Source organism: Vulpes lagopus, chromosome 2 (genome assembly GCF_018345385.1).
Source record: "Vulpes lagopus strain Blue_001 chromosome 2, ASM1834538v1, whole genome shotgun sequence".
Taxonomy (NCBI): Eukaryota; Metazoa; Chordata; class Mammalia; order Carnivora; family Canidae; genus Vulpes; species Vulpes lagopus.
This window is the reverse complement of record NC_054825.1, coordinates 158656952-158675842: the sequence shown is the minus strand read 5'-3', so window position 1 is coordinate 158675842 and position 18891 is coordinate 158656952. Positions and strand designations below refer to the sequence as shown.

The 18891-nt window shown below is 48.9% G+C and overlaps 1 pseudogene; it reads left to right on the top strand.

The window, feature by feature from the left end:
* Positions 1 to 9213: 9213 nt before the first annotated feature.
* On the top strand, positions 9214 to 16611 carry LOC121478664 (annotated as a pseudogene).
* The last annotated feature ends 2280 nt before the right edge of the window (positions 16612 to 18891 follow it).

Below are 18891 nucleotides of genomic sequence, written 5' to 3'. Positions count from 1 at the left end.
TGGAGATTGGAGATCAGGTGCCCACAGCGACAGGTGGCCCCTGTGTGGTGCTGTGGTTGCTCACCAGCACGATACCCTCCCTTCTGGGCTCTCAGTGACACTGTCTTTCCAGCCTCCCTCACAGCTAGGTGTGTCCTGGGACAGGGGCTGTCCAACAGTGTGTGCTCAGGGGTGGTGGGAGCTGCTCCCCAGCCTGGCCTGTGCATACTCTCCCTTTTTTTAATTGAAGTTCAATTTGCCAACATATTGTATAACACCCAGTGCTCATCCCATCAAGTGCCCTCCTCAGTGCCCCATCTCCCCACGCACCTCTGCAACCCTTTGTTTGTTTCCCAGAGTTAGGAGTCTCTCATGGTTTGTCTCCCTAATTTTTCCCACTCATTTTCCTCCTTTCCCTTATAATCCCTTTCACTATTTCTTATATTCCACATATGAGTGAAACCATATGACAATTGTCCTTCTCTGATTGACTTATTTCACTCAGCATAATGAATTCGATGGAACCCTCCAGTTCCATCCACATTAAGCAAATGGTGGGTATTCATCCTTTCTAATGGTTGAGTAAAGTCCATTGTAAATATATACCACAGCTTCTTTATCCATTCATCTGGCAAAGGACATTGAGGCTCCTTCCACAGTTTGGCTATTGTGGACACTGCTGCTATGAACATTGGGGTGCAGGTGTCCTGGCATTTCACTACATCTGTTACTTTGGGGTAAATACCCAGCTGTGCAATTGCTGGGTCGAAGGGCAGATCTACTTTTAACTCTTTGAGAAACCTCCACGCTGTTTTACGCAGTGGCTGCACCAGTTCACTGTTTGCAACAGTGCAAGAGGGTTCCCCTTTCTCCACATCCTAACTCCACCTTTTGATGCAAGGTGGCTGCCAGAGCTCCAGCCATTGCATGTGCTTGCAGATTGTAAGTCAGAGAGAGGCAGAAATAAGGAAAAGGCCCTCCAGGCTTAACTGCCATCCTTTAAGCTGCCGTCCCGGGAATCCCACCACCAGGTTCCTCTGTGTCATTTCACAGACATGGTCACAGGGCTACGGATCTGGGGTTCTCAGTATTAACCTGTGATGCTCTGTTGAACAGTGACGGAGAGCCCAGATGTTGAGGGCAGGAGCCATCTGTATGACCTCCCTCCCACCTCCCAGGGAAGGACAGGCTGTCTCCTCAGAACGGACCCTGAGAGCCTGGTCTGCTTCCCTCCTAGGGGTCCTGCCCAGACCCTCCATCTGGGCCGAGCCGGGCTCTGAGATTCCCCGGGGGCAGCCCGTGACCATCGTGACCATCGTGTGCCAGGGCCCTGCTGGGGCTGAGACACTCCACCTGGAGGAGGAGGGAAGTGCTCTACTTCGATCTGTGAGCGACCCAGTGCACAAGACTCAGGCCAGATTCCCCTTCCCCGTGGCAAGCAAAGACACTGCCGGGCGCTATCGCTGCCTCTATTATAAAGACAGCACCTGGTCTGACCGCAGCAAGGAACTGCAGCTGGTGGTGACCGGGGAGGACATCTCACCTCTGCCCTCAGGTTTGCCCCCAGCTCCCTGAACCCTGTTCCCTGCCGCATCCCCTGTTCACAGGCTCCTCTGCCCTCCTGGCCTCTTCAGGCCCTCTACTCCCTCTCTCCCTCTGCACACCTGTCCCTCTGCCTTCCACCTGGTGGTGTTAGGTCCCCGGAGCCCTGGTCTCATCTGGACACACGAATGGCCTGGACGCTCAGTCCCAGCATCAGTCGGGGAGGCACAGAGCTGGGCATGGGGGCTGAGTGGGGAATGGGCTTCCAGAGACTGAGCCCTCTCACTCAGGATGGTGTTAAACTGTCCTTTCCTGGACGGGGCCAGGATCTGTGGGGCCCCAGGGCATGTGTCTTGCTTGCAGGCAGCCGTGGTCTGAGTGGGGCAGGGTGGACTTCCCCCAAGTGCATAGTGCCGAGTGCCGGGGCTCCCCATGTCCTCCCAGCTCCCACACCAACGGAGCTGAGGGGACTCTGGGGACTCTGTGCCAGGCACTGAGGTGGTATGTCCTCCTGATAGGGACATGCACTGCTCCTCTGCCTTGTGAGGGAAGAAATGAGGTCGTGACTGTGAAAGGCTCCCTGGGCCCCGAGTAGGCAGCCCCAGCCTCAGACTGTTGATCACCCATCCCTCCTGTCCCCGCTGAGTCCGCACACTCTGGCCCTAAACCCATGACCTGGGGAGTGAAAGTCAAGGGTGGTGTTGGTCATGAGGAGAAAGCTCAAATGCACCAAGTCAGGCCCAAGCATTCATCATTGCTTTCTGACTCCTAGCAGCCCCCCACCCATGGAAGGGGGTCCCAGACAGCTGAGTCACCTGGGAATGTGCCCAAGGGCATGCTGGGTTGGGTCAGGTTCTGGCACCCAGTCCCAGTGGTCCTGGGGTGGGCTGGGTCTTACCCACCTGTGAGTGACTCTCCTGCCCTTGTGCTTCCAGCAACCCCCTCCCCGAATTACACAAATTACACGGTGGGGAACTGTGTCCCCCTGAGCCTGGCTGGTATGGTCCTGCTGATCCTGGTGGTGATTCTGGCAGAAGCTTGGTACAGCCAGAGCAGGAGCCAACAGGGAGCACAGGGATGGAGCCAGGAGGTCTCCCAAGGGAGCCTCGACCCCAGGGTCTCAGGGGGGACACCCCCAGGGTGCTGAGGTTCAGGCTGGAGCCCAAGGAGACCTGGCACCGCCCTCGGGCTGTGCGCCCTCGGAGCCCATCCTGGGTAGTGAGTGCAGGGGTGCAGCGGCCATGCCTCCTGCCTCTCCAGCGTCTGCCCCTCTGTGTGTCCCAGCTCTGTCTCCAGGTCTGACCTGCACCATCAGGCCAGCCCTCCCGCCCACTGCTTCCCGGGCGCCCCTCCTCTCGGGGTTCCTAGGCTCCCTTCCCTCCAGCCCCTGCCTCCTCTTCCTTCTCCTCCCACCTGGTTCAGAGGCTCTGTGACGCTCAGCTCAGGCCAGTCCTCAGTGCTCACCTCTCCCTTGGGTGATACCAGCGTCTGGGGCTTCCCTTTCACATTTCAGTGGAGGGCTCCACGGTGGAATCTCCCTCCCCACCCCTCCTGGAGCCTGGCATCCCGGCTGCCCTCTGGGAACCAGGAACTGGCCACCTCAGACCCCAGGGGCTCACTGACTCCTGACACCTGCCTCACTCAGGGAGGCCCCAACTCTACCTGCCCTGGGGCTCCACACACCCTGTGTCTCCTCCTCCAGGATGGTCTCTGCCTTCTTCCCTCTGCAGGCTGCTCCTGGTGTTGCATCGGGAGTCCAGGGAAGGGCATGCAAATGAAAACCTTGGTGCCCTAGCACCACACACTCCTTAGGACGGCTTCTGTGTGTTTCACGTAGTCTCAGGGAAAGTCACAAGTGTCTGGAGGAAGTGGAGAGATTGGAACCCCGTGCAGGGGTGGAGGGTGTACTGGGGGGAAGTTCCTCAGAAAGTAAAGAGAATGTCTGTGTGACCCAGCAGTCCCAGCGCTCGGGGGGCCGGCAGGAGGAAGGGAAGCAGGGACCTGGCAGCCTGTGTGCTCATCCACACCAGGGTCGTGCACAGTCGCCAGGACAGTCACAGCCTCCTGAAACGTGGAAGATGGAACCTGAACCATCAGGGCCAGGGCCAGGCACCCAGCAAGGACTCCACCGGCCAGTCGGGCTTCGAGGATGGAGGAAAGAGCCCCGTGGCCAGGAAGGCGGGTACCCCAGGAACTAGAATCTGCAGTGAACTGAGGTCTCCCCTTGAGGCTCCAGGAAGGGAGGTGACCCCGCAGACGTCCCCTGGCGGCCCCCTGGTGACCCCGCGTCAGGCCTCTGGCCTCTAGAACTGACCTGTTGCTGTGGCTCCAGTTTGAGCTCACCTGTTGTGGCAGATGAGGAGCTCAGGCCCCTGTATCTGACACTGTTCTCAGTGACCCCCAACCTTCTGGAGACGGATTCCTGTCTGGCCTCATCCCCTGACATTTCATCCCAGACCTCTGAGCACCAGTGCCCAAAGCCCAGCCTGGCCACATTCTGGATGCATGGGCTTCACGTCTGAGGCTCTGCAGTGGCAGGTGGGTTTTTGGCAGCGCCCAGCCCCAGCTGCTCATGTCACACTTGTATCTCTGACATTGCAAACCCTGCTCCTAAGAGTCAATGTGACAGTTTTTCCATCTGCCCCGTGGCTCTGGTGTTAATCGGATGGAAGCTTACCTTGACTTTTATTTGTTTATATTCACACCAAGATGTGCTTTTCCCATATCTCATGGTATAACTGTGTTTCGGAATATGCAGAACACTCGTGGGTTTCAAAAGCTAACCCCCCCCGAAGTGATGCGTTCGGGAATGATCCACCTCCTTCATCCCCTTCACTGAGTGCTCCCACACAATGCAGGTGACTATGTTTGTCAGGTTCTGGTTTTCAGGATGAACAGTGATCCCTGGAAAGATAAGTCTGCAGACATGTCATGTTGTTTCACTCCTTTCTTAGAAGGAAGTTAGCCCATTAATGTGAGTACTGTGCACCGTGCTTTCTACCCTTCCAGATTCCTACTGCTCCTGTAAGAAGCTCCTACACTCTCGGTTCTGGGAACTGTGTGCACTCATGCCCCTGTGGTTGTTTGGATGAGGACTCAGACAGGGTCTCCTTGTAGCGGCTAAAGTTGCTAAACAAACACTCATGAACAACAACGGATCAAAGAAAAAAACTAACAGAAACAAAAAAAAACTCTCCAAAGAGACAAAAACAGAAACACACATACCAAAATTTATTTTGGGGCTGCTGCAAAAGCTTTTCAGAGAGCAAAGTTTATCATCATGAATGCATCTCTTAAGAAATTGGAAAGATCTCAAAAACACAAGCTAACTTTACACTTTGAGGGACAAGAAAAAAAATAGAGTAATACCAAAGTTAGCAGAAGGAAGGAAGGAGAGATGAGAGTAGAAATAAATGAAATAGAGACCCACCCACCCCCCCAAAAGAAAAAAAGATCAATGAAACCGAGAGTTTGTTATTTCAAAAGATAAACCAAATTGAACAAACTTTTAACTAGACCACCTAAAAAGAAAAATGAGAGAAAACTCAAATAAAATTGGAACTGAAAGAGTAGGCATTATATCTGACATCACAGAAATAGGTAGAATCGTAAGAGAGTACCACCAATGACTGTGTGCCCGCAGGCGAGATAACCTGCAAAAAATGGATCAATTCCCAGAAACACACAACCTACCATGACTAAATTAGGAAGAAATAGGAAATCTGAAGAAACCAATAACAACCAAGGAGCCAAGTCAGTCATCAAAGACTCTTCAACACAGATAAGTCCAGGACAGCAGACGACTTTGCTGGAAAATTCTCCTGAACATCCAAGGACGAATGAAGGCCAATCCTTCTCAAACTCTGCCCAAAAGTGGAAGAGGAGGGGGAAACTCTCAAACTCATTCTTCAAGGCCAGGGTTATCCTGATGCTAAAGTTAGATGAAGACACTACAGTATAAGAAGGAGGAGGAGGAAGATGAGAAGGAGAAGGAGAAGAAGGAGGAGGAGGAGGAGAAGGAGGAAGAGGAGCAGGAGGAGGAGGAGCAGAAGGAGGAGGAGGAGCAGAGGGAAGAGGAGAAGGAGGAGGAAAAAGGAGGAGAAGGAGGAGGAGGAGGAGAAGGAAGAGGAGGAGGGGAAGAGATCAAAGTTTTTATCTCTCCATCGTCACTCAGGATCAATTTCCCGGACAGATCATTCTTGCTGGCATTATTTTCTTTTCAATGTGTTAATTAGTCTTGAATTTGGATGTCTAAGTATCTTCCTGGACATATGGTTTAGGAAATTCTCAGTTATCATTTCTTTTTTTTTTAATTTATTTTTTATTGGAGTTCAATTTGCCAGCATATAGCATAACACCCCTTGCTCATCCCGCCAATTGCCCCCCTCAGTGCCTGTCACCCAGTCACTCCCACCCCCCCCACCTCCCTTTCCACCACCCTTTGTTCGTTTCCCAGAGTTAGGAGTCTCATTATATGGTCTCATTCATTTGGGGTATATAAAAAAATAGTGAAGGGGAATAAAGGGGAAAGGAGAAAAAATGAGTGGGAAGTATCAGAAAGGGAGACAGAACATGAATGCAGCTATTTTGAAATCTTGGTCAGCTACATGGCAAAATTCCAAGTCTTAAATCGGTTACCGGAGGACTGTTCTGTTTTGGTGATGATGTGTGTCTTTGATTCCTCAATTTCTCACGTTCCTTGGAGTCTCGCATGTTTTAGCATTTGAAGTGGCAGTCATTCCACAGATATTTAGTAGTTGTCTTGTGTGGGAGACATTTTTCATTGGTCCCACTTATAACCTGATACTTTCTCCAGCTTTGCACGGATGCACAAAATTCATAAGCTTGTATTTCCTTTCTAGCTCTTGCAACCCACCAGGCTGGCTGCTGGAAACTCTCCTTTAAAAAAAAAGAAGAAAGATTATTTATTTATTTATTTATTTATTTATTTATTTATTTATTTATTTATTCATTAGAGACACAGAGATAGAGAGAGGCAGAGACACAGGCAGAGGGAGAAGCAGGCTTCATGTAGGGAGCCCAGGATCACGTCCTGAGCCAAAGGCAGGCGCTCAGCCGCTGAGCCACCCAGGTGTCCCTGGGAACCTCTCTTTGTTTTGCTACAAGTTTGTGGTTTCTCTCTTGCCCACAGACCTGAATTTGTTTTCTGAGCCTGCACAAAGATCTGGCCAAGCATGCAGTGAGGTGTGAGTTTTCACACTTGAGGGTGGGGTGTGCCCTTGGGCCGAGGCTCGGGGTGTGGGGGGCAGATTTCCCAGCAGCTCAGAGACAGGCTTCCTGCTGGGGTCTTGAACATAGTCAACAGGAACCACATCTGTTTAATGCCCTTGGACATTTTTATCTGCCTCTTTCCCTGTCTCCTGCTCCCCCTACCCAGTCTGGAGGTCCTGCTTCAATACTCTGGGTGTCTCCAGCAGACCCACACAGCTGGGGAGGCCGGGAAACCACTCACCGCTCTCCCATTACATGTTGGCTAGTTCAGCAGCCCCAACCAAGCCCCCTTGTTGACCAAGTTCCTCTTATCCTCTCAAACGGATCTCCATTCCCTTCATTTACAACAAAGGGTCAAGATACACACATCATTTGTCATTTTTAAATATATGCACCCTAACACTCAGTGGGTGTCTCCGGGTCTCTGTAAAATGTTCAATTACGTATCTCTTTAGCTATTGCAGGCATCACCCTCGCTTCTGTCCTTCTGACAATTACAACACATCCTCGTTCTATTCTCCAAGCATCTCGAATTCCCATGTAGCCTGGTCTCTCTATGCTGCATTTCTCAAAACCCCTCAATACCATATTCCAGTTTTGTAAATGGCTCTTCAGCTATTGTCTTGTCCCTAATGGAATGAGTTTTTTGAATATAATAATTTAACTGGATTTTTCATCTCTAAAATTTCTTAAGTGTTTCAAGAATCACCTATTCTATATTCTTGCATCAAAAATCCAATATCTCAAAAAAATAAATGATTAAAATAATTAAAATTAAAATAAGAAAATCCAATATTTCCTTTTATTTTCTCAGATATTTGAATATGCTTAATTTTATTTTCATATTTTCCTAATGATTCTATTTCCTTGTATATGGTAATTCCTATTAATCAGTGGCTTATTGTCCATAGCACTGTTTACCATTATCAGGACCACCCTCTGATGTCCATTCTTGTTGGACGCTCTCCTCCTACATACCCTTTCGTACAAGAAGGGTCTCTCCTGGGGCTGTTCTGGGAGTCAGGCTGAACTTGAGAGACAATTGCAGCTTCTGATCCGTGGTGTCTGCTCTTTCAAATTCAGCATCTGCTCAGGGTTGTATTAGGCAGGGATGGGTCTGATGCAAGCCTCAAGTTCACGTAAGAGAAAAGCTACAGCAAAACTGTTTCACACATATATAGCGGATGTGACTCAGAGCTGGCTTGAGTCAGCGAACAGAGAAACCCCTGTGCATGTCCACAAACACACCTCACCTGGAGCCCTGCCCCTCGCCTGCCTGTGAGGACCCTGGAGTCCCTGTCTGTGTCTGCACGGGTGGAGGCCTCTACTTGATGGCCTGATGATGGGCCTGGGAATTGGCAGCTGCTCTGCCTTGTTCTCTGTTCTGTCTTGTGGTTCTCTATGATTTGGGGAACTCTCATTTCTCTGTTCCTGCATATGACTATCTCTACACACTTCAGAAATATGGTCAGTAGCACTTATGTGGTATGTGGAGTCCATGAGGAGTCTTGACTGGGTCCAAATTATGGGTCTGACCCCATAATCTCCCATGTACCAAACTCCATTTAACCTGTTCTGAAAACTAACAGTGATGGATTCCCCCCCCCCCGAACTAGGAACCACTGACCCCCCACAACTACTCTGAGGAGTGGGGTTCAGGACAATAAGACTTGTAGACAGGATGTTATCACCCTGGATCACATAGACAAATGGATAATAGATGAATATTTAGATAAAGGATAAGTTTTTCTTCAAAATCAGAGCTCTAAACCAAATATGTGCTCCATACAGCTTACAGACAGGAGGACCCCAGGATGGAGAGGATGGCTCTGCCCCAGGAACAAGGGGCAATGATGAGCTGGGAGGGACTCAAGGGTGTGTTCCCATAAAGGGGATATGGACAATGGCACAGGAAAAAAGAGAAGTCCATGGAGGCTGTGTTAGAAAGAAAGCCCAGGCTCTGGGGTCAGGAGAGGGGCTGTGTTTCTTTCCCTATTTGCCTACATTTCTTTGGGTTCATTGACCTAGATCTGAGGTGAGCAGAGATATTGTATGTCTATCTGTGCTGACATGAGCTCCACAGCACAGCAGGAACCCATGTCCCCTTAAGCATTTCTGGGCCTGGGGACCCCATCCATGATCAGAACTCCAGGGATGTGCTAAGGTTAAAGAACCCCATGGGGGAGGCTCTGGGAGGGAAGTACATGCCCTGGTCTCCTCACCTGGACAGGATATCTGAGAAAGTCTCAGGAATCACTGGCTGCACCATCATGGACCTCAGAGCCAGGCTAGGGGACCTGGGGACCGGGTTTTCCCCTTCCTGTAGTTACATCCTGCTAATGTGACAACCCCATTATGGGTAAGACTGGCCTCCAAGTACCCACACCTTGTGTGTCTGCCTATCCTCTGGGCCTCATGATCCTATCATCTGCAGGGCCAAGGCCAAAGACAGGAAACACCATGACCCCCACCCTCATGGCCCTGCTCTGTTTAAGTGAGATCTGAGGAGGGGAGGGGACACCCTAGTCTGGGAGGGACCCACCTCACAGGCAGGTCCTGGTCTGCCAAAGATCCCAGGCTCAGGAGGCTCATGGGAGAGGAGGGGTTCAGCTCAGGATTTGGGCCAAACCTCTCACAGGGACTCTCTTCCAGGACTGAGTATGAGCTCCAGGACGTGAGTGCAGGCAGGTGAGTCTGTCCCCAGGGGTCCCAGTCCCACCTCCTCACTGAGAACAGGGACCACCCACCAGTCAGGGGCTGGTGATCAGCAGCTCTGGGCAGACAGAGTGGGGATACCTGGGGGGTTGGGGCTGAGCTGGGAAACGGGGGTGTGGAGGGTCTTGTGACCCAGCCTCTGTTTCCTTCCAGGGGCCCTCCCCAAACCGACCATCTGGGCTGAGCCTGGTTCTGTGATCCCCTGGAGGACACCAGTGACCCTCTGGTGTCAGGGAAGCCTGGAGGCCAAGGTATATCGCCTGCATAGAGAGAGACAATCGGTGACTTGGGACAGACAGGAGTCACTAGAGCCCAAGGACAAGGCTAAGTTCTTCATCACACACATGACAGGTGTATATGCAAGACAATATCACTGTTACTATGGAAGCACCACTGATTGGCCAGAGCCCAGTGACTCCCTGGAGCTAGTGGTGACATGTTGTGAGCCCATTCAGGGCCCAGCCCCAGGTGTTGCCCTCAGGAAGGGGGTCTGCTCTCAGGGTGTCACCCTCTCACGGCCGAGTCCTGGGGATCATGTGGGGGGATCTGAGCCCCATTTAACACAGCCCCTCCTCTCACCTAGGATTGCATGGCAAACCCAGCCTCTCAGTCCTGCCCAGCCCTGTTGTGCCCTCAGGAGAGAATGTGACCCTCCAGTGTGATTCATGGACAGGATTCCACAGGCTTGTCCTGATGAAGGAAGGACAATGCCAGCGCCCCTGGACCCAGGACTCCTAGCGAGCACCTAGTAGGGGGATCCAGACCCTGTTCCCTGTGGGCCCTGTGACCCCCAGCTTCACGTGGATGTTCAGATGGTATGGTTATAACAACATCCCCCAGGGTGGGGTCCTTCCCCAGTGACCCCTTTAAGCTGCTGGTCTCAAATAAGGAAGTCAGATTTTTGTCCCATCCATGGTTTGAGGCACCAGACAGGTTACTGGGGTCTTTGCTCCCAAGGGAGCCCCAGATGAAGGGGGGGTGTTGAGGGGACCATGGAGCTCACAGATCAGAGAATCAGAGGGTGAAGGACATGAGACCTGGGGTCAGGATGGGAGAAGGGAGGTTTGGGGAGAATCAGCCCCTACAATCCAGAGCTGGTCTTCTCCCAGGCGTGTCAAGGAAGCCCTCTCTCCTGACCCAGCAGAGCCCTGTTGTGACCTTTGGACTCTCCCGTGCCTCTCTGATGTTGGCTATGACAGATTTGCTCTGTCCAAGGAGGGGCATGTGGCCCTTCCCAGTGTCATGGCCGGCAGTCCCAGGCTTGGCTCTCTGTAGCAGACTTCCTTCCCCCTGGGCCCAGTGAGACCCTCCCACAGGAGCTGGTACCCATGCTATGGTGAACAACCTCTCCTCCCAGTGGTTGGCCCCCAGTGACCCCCCTAGACATCCTGATCGCAGGTGAGGGGCCATGGGTGCAGGTAAGGCCCCAGACTCTGCACAGGTCCCTGTGAGGGAATCCCAGGTGATGGTGGCCAGGGCCAGGGGTGTGAGGTCCCCAGGGAGGGAGGAGACAGAGAGAGAGAGACAGGAGATGGAGATGGGAGAGACTCAGAGGACACAGACAGACTCAGGTCAGGCCAAGGCTGGACCACCCCTCACCCACCCTTCCTCTCTCTAGGACAGTTCCCCTACACACCCTCCCTCTGGGGGCAGCTGGGCCCACGGTGGCCCCAGGTGAGAATGTGACCCTGTGGTTCAGACAGGAGGGTTGTGAACACTTTCCTTCTGTTCAAGGAGGGGGCAGCCTATCTCTCCCACTACTACCCCCAGCCCCCCGACTGCATTTTAAAGTACCAAGCTGGGCTGTACCAGGCTGAATTCTCCCTGAGTCCCGTGACCTCAGCCTATGGGGGAACCTACAGGTGCTACGGCTCATCCAACACCTCCTCCTAGCTATTGTCACATCCCAGTGACCCCTGGGAGCTCCTGGTCTCAGGTGAGGGCCCCCTCACCCTTTCCTGTCTGAGCTCCACCAGCTCAGGACCCTCAGGAAAGCCCTTCAGTAAGAGATGTAGGAGCATTGGAGGCTCCACAGAGGAGGGTCCAGCCCAGAAGAGAGTGGAAAAAGCTACAGCCTCTACCTGGGGTCCCCCATTCTTCAGTCTCAGCAGAAATAAGGAGTAGGCTGCTGCATGAGGGGTGGGTGAGTGAGGATGATCCTGAGTAGACACAGGCCTCCCACAAACCTCCTGCTGCCTCCATATCAGAGAGCCTGAACCATGGTGTCAGCTCCACAAACACTCTCCTAAAGAGAAGCCTCCCTGCCTGTGGGCACTGCTCTGCTTCCCTCTGTGCCCCCTGGGGCTCCCATGACCCTCGGTGCCCACCGGAGCCTGAGGAGGGGCCATTCTTGGCTCACAGGAATCCCCAGGGATGCTGTACCCCGAGTCCCTGAGAACTTGGTGTGCACTCTGCATTGTGTGTGGAAGCTTGTCCAGCATCCCGGTGCCTGCTTCTCACACCTTCTAGACCGACACCTGCACGCACTATGACAGATGTAACTAATGTGACAGAGATGTCAGACTCAGAAACACTCTTCTTATTCTTGTGTCCACTGGAGTTAGATTAGATTCACACGTTCCTTGTGGGGAAGAATGTCTGATCAACACGGAGTCTGAGCACATTTCATAGGAGTCTCATCTATCTATCTATCCATCGTCATCTATTTTAAACTTTAGATTATAACATACAGGTAGTGCAATATTGGTTTCTGGCGTAAAATTCAGTGATTCATCACTTATATGAACTTCAAAGCCTTTGAAGTTTATTTATAAACTAATGTCAATTCATAGACTGTCTGAAGAACTCCTCACCTACTTTAATACCATACTCCTGAGTTGTCTGAATAAGAGTCAGTATGCCTAAGAGAGCTCTCAGTCTGGGCATAGTTTATATGTTGTGAACTCACTCTCTCCCTTTCAACTGGTTCTCATATGTTGTTAAATATTATCATAACCGCAAACACATGGAAATTTCCCTTTTTCATTTTGAAACGCACACCCACTTTTCTCACATCATATGACTGAGTAAATTGTCCTCAAGCATCACATCAGGAAAACAAATTTGAATTCTATCAAACGTTTAAAGAAGAAACCATACCTATTCTACTAAAACTGTTCAGAAAGATAGAAAGAGATGGAATACTTCCAAACTCATTCTATGAGGCTAGCATCACCTTAATTCCAAAACCAGACAAAGACCCAACCAAAAAGGAGAATTATAGGCCAATATCCCTCATGAACATGGATGCAAAAATTCTCAACAAAATACTAGCCAATAGGATCCAACAGTACCTTAAGAAGATTATTCACCATGACCAAGTGGGATTTATCCCCGGGATGCAAGGCTGGTTCAACACTCATAAAACAATCAACGTGATAGATCATATCAACAAGAGAAAAAACAAGAACCATATGATCCTCTCAATAGATGCAGAGAAAGCAGTTGACAAAATACGGCATCCATCCCTGATCAAAACTCTTCAGAGTGTAGGGATAGAGGGAACATTCCTCAGCATCTTAAAAGCCATCTACGAAAAGCCCACAGCAAATATCATTCTCAATGGGGAAACACTGGGAGCCTTTCCCCTAAGATCAGGAACAAGACAGGGATGTCCACTCTCACCATCGCTATTCAACATAGTACTGGAAGTCCTCGCCTCAGCAATCAGGCAACAAAAAGAAATAAAAGGCATTCAAATTGGCAAAGAAGAAGTCAAACTCTCCCTCTTCACAGATGACATGATACTGTACCTAGAAAACCCAAAAGACTCCACCCCAAGATTGCTAGAACTCATACAGCAATTCAGCAATGTGGCAGGATACAAAATCAATGCCCAGAAATCAGTGGCATTTCTCTACACTAACAATGAGCCTGAAGAAAGAGAAATTAAGGAGTCAATCCCATTTACAACTGCACCCAAAAGCATAAGATACCTAGGAATAAACCTAACCAAAGAGGTAAAGGATCTATACCCTAAAAAATACAGAACACTTCTGAAAGAAATTGAGGAAAACACAAAAAGATGGAAAAATATTCCATGCTCATGGACTGGAAGAATTAATATTGTGAAAATGTCAATGTTACCCAGGGCAATTTACACGTTTAATGCAATCCCTATCAAAATACCATGGACTTTCTTCAGAGAGTTGGAACAAATCATCTTAAGGTTTGTGTGGAATCAGAAAGACCCCGAATAGCCAGGGGAATATTAAAGAAGCAAACCAGAGCTAGGGGCATCACAATGCCAGATTTCAGGTTGTACTACAAAGCTGTGGTCATCAAGACACTGTGGTACTGGCACAAAAACAGACACATAGATCAATAGAACAGAATAGAAAATCTAGAAATGGACCCTGAACTTTATGGTCAACTAATATTCGATAAAGGAGGAAAGACTATCCATTGGAAAAAAGACAGTCTCTCTTCAATAAATGGTGCTGGGAAAATTGGACATCCACATGCAGAAGAATGAAACTAGACCATTCTCTTGCACCATACACAAAGATAAACTCAAAATGGAGGAAAGATCTAAATGTGAGACAAGAATCCATCTAAATCCTAGAGGAGAACACAGGCAGCATCCTTTTTGAACTTGGCCACAGCAGCTTCTTGCAGGATACATCCATGAAGGCAAGGGAAACAAAAGCAAAAATGAATTAAATAGGGACTTCTTCAAGATAAAAAGCTTCTGCACAGCAAAATAGTCAACAAAACTAAAAGACAACCTACAGAATAGGAGAAGATATTTGCAAATGACGTATCAGATAAAGGGCTAGTATCCAAGATCTCTAAAGAACTTATGAAACTCAACAGCAAAGAAACATCATGAAATGGGAAAAAGACATGAAGAGAAATCTCACAGAGGAAGACATGGACATGGCCAACATGCACATGAGAAAATGCTCTGCATCCCTGGCCATCAGGGAAATACAAATCAAAACCACAATGAGATACCACCTCACACCGGTGAGAAGGGGGAAAATTAGCAAGGTAGGAAACAACAAATGTTGGAGAGGATGTGGAGAAAGGGGAACCCTCCTGCACTGTTGGTGGGAATGTGAACTGGTGCAGCCACTCTGGAAAACTGTGTGGAGGTTCCTCAAAGAGTTAAAAATAGATCTGCCCTATGACCCAGCAATTGCACTGCTGGGGATTTACCCCAAAGATACTGATGCAGTGAACCGCCAGGACACCTGCACCCCGATGTTTATAGCAGCAATGTCCACAATAGCCAAACTGTGGAGGGAGCCTCGGTGTCCATCGAAAGATGAATGGATAAAGAAGCTGTGGTCTATGTATACAATGGAATATTCCTCAGCCATTAGAAACGACAAATACCCACCATTTGCTTCGACGTGGATGTAACTGGAGGGTATTATGCTGAGTGAAATAAGTCAATCGGAGAAGGACAAACATTATATGGTCTCATTTATTTGGGGAATATAAATAATAGTGAAAAGGAATAGAGGGAAAAGGAGAAGAAATGGGTAGGAAATATCAGAAAAGAAGACAGAACATGGAAGACTCCTAACTCTGGGAAATGAACAAGGGGTGGTGGAAGGGAAGGAGGGTGGGGGGTGGGGGTGACTGGGGAGTGGGAACTGAGGGGGGCACTTGACAGGATGAGCACTGGGTGTTGTTCTGTATGTTGGCAAATTGAACACCAATAAAAAATACATTTATTATTTAAAAAAAGAAGAAAAGAAATGACAAATGCCCACCATTTGCTTCGTCATGGATGGAACTGGAGGGTATTATGCTGAGTGAAATAAGTTAATCAGAGAAGGACAAACATTTTATGGTCTCATTCATTCGGGGAATATAAAAAATAGTGAAAGTGAATAAAGGGGAAATGAGAGAAAATGAGTGAAAATATCAGTGAGGGGGATCCCTGGGTGGCTCAACAGTTTAGCGCCTGCCTTTGGCCCAGGGCATGGTCCTGGAGTCCCGGGATGGAGTCCCGCATGGGCTCCCTGCATGGAGCCTGCTTCTCTCTCTCTCTCTCTCTCTCTCTCTTCTCTATCTATCTATCTCTCTTTCTATCTCTATCTCTCATGAATAAATAAAAGAATCTTTTTTAAAATTGTTTAAAAGAAAATATCAGTGAGGGGGACAGAACAGGAGAGACTCCTAACTCTGGGAAACGAACAAGGCATAGTGGAAGGCGAGGTGGGCAGGGGGTTGGGGTGACTGGGTGACGGGCACTGAGGGGGTCACTTGACGGGATGAGCACTGGGTGTTATGCTATATGTTGGCAAATTGAACTCCAATAAAAAAAAAACTCCTGGTACAGATTAAAATGCAGAACCCAAAGGAAGGGAGCTGGTTGACATGGAACGACATGGGACTCTACTCCACACATTGGCCCCTCTGTCCTCCTGCCAGGAGCCCCTGACACCAATGCCTCTTCCTTGGATGCTGGATTCTTGGCTACTGAATCACTGAGCACTCTCATCTGCAGGGTTGTGAGCTAGGAGGTCTTATGTCCCAGACTGAACAGTAAACATACAAGGACATGATTTCTGTGTTGGGAGGCTATAGTTCTCCGCAACCCTGAGCACCTGAGGCACAGCCAGAATCTATCCAGACTGACTCAGAAGCCAAGTCTGAAATCAAGGGAAAGAAAGAGACTGAGGGCATCCACTGGGGAGAGCAGAGGAACCCCTCTAGTGCAGTGAAGGGCTAGTTTAGGAACTGTAGAGAAATGAGATGATGACAAGTGGAGGGATATAGAACACAGAACAGAGGGCAGGCTGGATGGGGGTCACCAGTTCCTCACCATGTGCTTCCATTTCCCCTCAGGAGTAGCTGACACTGTGAGCCCACCCCAAAATATGTCAGACCCCAGCACTGGTGAGTAAGAGAAAGTCTCAGTTCTCGGGCTGGTGTGGAGGGTGAAGTCCTTCTTGTCGGGGAGAGGTGGATATCCTGAGAGGACATCTGGATCCCAGTTGATTTGGGCCCACCCTGACCTCTGGGACCTCTCTGTCCTAATCCTAACCTCTGACCTCAAGGATTACATGCACAGTGGAGAATCTCGTCCGCTTGGGCATGGCTACCTTCGTCCTGGTGCTTCTCGGCATTCTGCTCCTAGAGGCTCAGCAGAGCCAGAGAAGGACCCCAGGTGTAGCCAGGAGGTAAACACAGGGAGCACACCCACCCTTCCCTGTGGCAGAGCTTTGGACATGAAAGTAATGTGCCTAGGGGGATCTGGAAGAGAGCATGGAGCTCCTGTTAGCTGAGCTGTCTGCTGAGAACACAGAGAGGGAAACATGGTTTAGGGGCCAGGAAGTGTCTGGGCTGTTCCCTGTCCAGGACTCATCCTCCATGATGTGTGATGCTGTCCCTCCTGCCATTGTTGGATGTCCTTGACTGTCCCTCATCTTCCCTCACGCCTGTTTCATGAGGGTATGGCCCACACAGCAGGTTTGGGTTTATACCTTCCTATAGCAGCAGCTTCTGGTCCTATTCGTGGCATACATTTTCTACCTGCTGAGCTTTGCCCGAGTCTGCTCAGACAATGAGCCACATCCCAGGGGAGAAGCTGGGTCTCTGAACAGACACTTCAGTGTCCCGGGGTGTGTGATTAGGAAATAAAACTAGGTTCCTGTGTCAGGACCCATCTTCCCCAGAATCTAAACTGGGATGGAGGTCCTCGGTGTAGACGTGGGGCTACTTCAGAGATGAGGCACAGGTATCTGCAATTTTGTTTGTCAACGTGGATGATCAGGGCCATGATGGCAGAAACCCTTATTCTCACATCCTGCTATCTGTATCTGCTTTAATTATGACATTCTCCAGGTGTTCATGATCCATTTTCTTCTTCCCTTTTCTGAATACTTCATAAATTGAAACCATATTGCATGTCTTACTATTTTGACCCCTTCACACAGTCATCAGATTCCTTCATGATCTTCCTATTGCTCATTGCTAATTACATTGCTGCTTTTTCAGAGGACACATTGCCTATGAGAGCAATGGAAGTAATTGGAGGTCCTTCTAATTTTGCCTAATAATGCTTAACATTTTAGGGACAATATGGGCCTTAAGATGTGCATTCCCTCCTGGTTGATATGTACATGACACCATAGTATTTGTTTGTTCCTTCATTTTATATATAATGTATCACATATCACTCCCTTCATATTTATGTAATATAAGTAATGAAAAGCTTTCTAATATTTGTACTCATTCGATTAAGCATTTATTGTATAAAAATCAGTTTCTGTGCACTTAACCTATCTTATTAATAGACTTGTTAAGGTTATAATCTTGTGGAGATATGAATTTGAATCTCTGCTTATGTACAGCCTTATGCTGCATATATTTCAAGGATGTGTGATTACATATATACATGTACCTGCGATGTCAATATAATTTTAAATTAAGTTATTTTTCCTTATGAAAACATTGTGGGGCAGCCTGGGTGGCTCAGCGGTTTAGCGCCTGCCTTCGGCCCAGGGTGTGATCCTGGAGACCCAGAATCGAGTACCGCGTCGGGCTCCCTGCATGGAGCCTGCTTCTCCCTCTGTGTGTCTGCCTCTCTCTCTGTGTGTCTCTCATGAATAAATAAATAAAATCTTTAAAAAATAGTATTTTAAAAAAGAAAACATTGTGGCTTTACATTTAGTTTTGTTGAATATCTATACCACTATCAGCTAATATTTTATTTTTTTAATTATTTTTTATGACATATATTTGTTTTTTTCTGATTTTATTTTATTTTATTTTTTTAAATGTTTTTTTTTAATTTTTTATTTATTTATGATAGTCACAGAGAGAGAGAGAGAGGCAGAGACACAGGCGGAGGGAGAAGCAGGCTCCATGCACCGGGAGCCCGACGTGGGACTCGATCCCGGGTCCCCAGGATCGCGCCCCGGGCCAAAGGCAGGCGCCAAACCGCTGCGCCACCCAGGGATCCCTCAGCTAATATTTTAAATAAAAATAACAATGTTTTCTAATTTATATTTTTAAGATTTTATTTATTCATTCATGAGAGACACACAGAGAGAGAGTCAGAGACACAGGCAGAGAGAGAAGCAGGCTCCATGTAGGGCGCCCAATGTGGGACTCGATCTTAAGACTCTAGGATCATGCCCTGGGCCAAAGGTGAGCGCTCAACCACTGAGCCATCCAGGCATCCCAACCTTTTCTAATTTAAAATCCCCCTCAAGAAATATCAGAGAGAGTGAGAGAACATGAGAGACTCCTAACTCTGGGAAATGAACAAGGGGTAGTGGAAGGGGAGGTGAGTGGCGGGATGGGGTGACTGGGTGACGGGCACTGAGGGAGGCACTTAACAGGATGAGCCCTGGGTGTTACACTATATGTTGGCAAATGGAACTCCAATAAAAAAAATACCAAAAAATAAATAAAATCCCCTTTAATAATTTTGTTCTCATGAGATTTCATCGTTAGTGT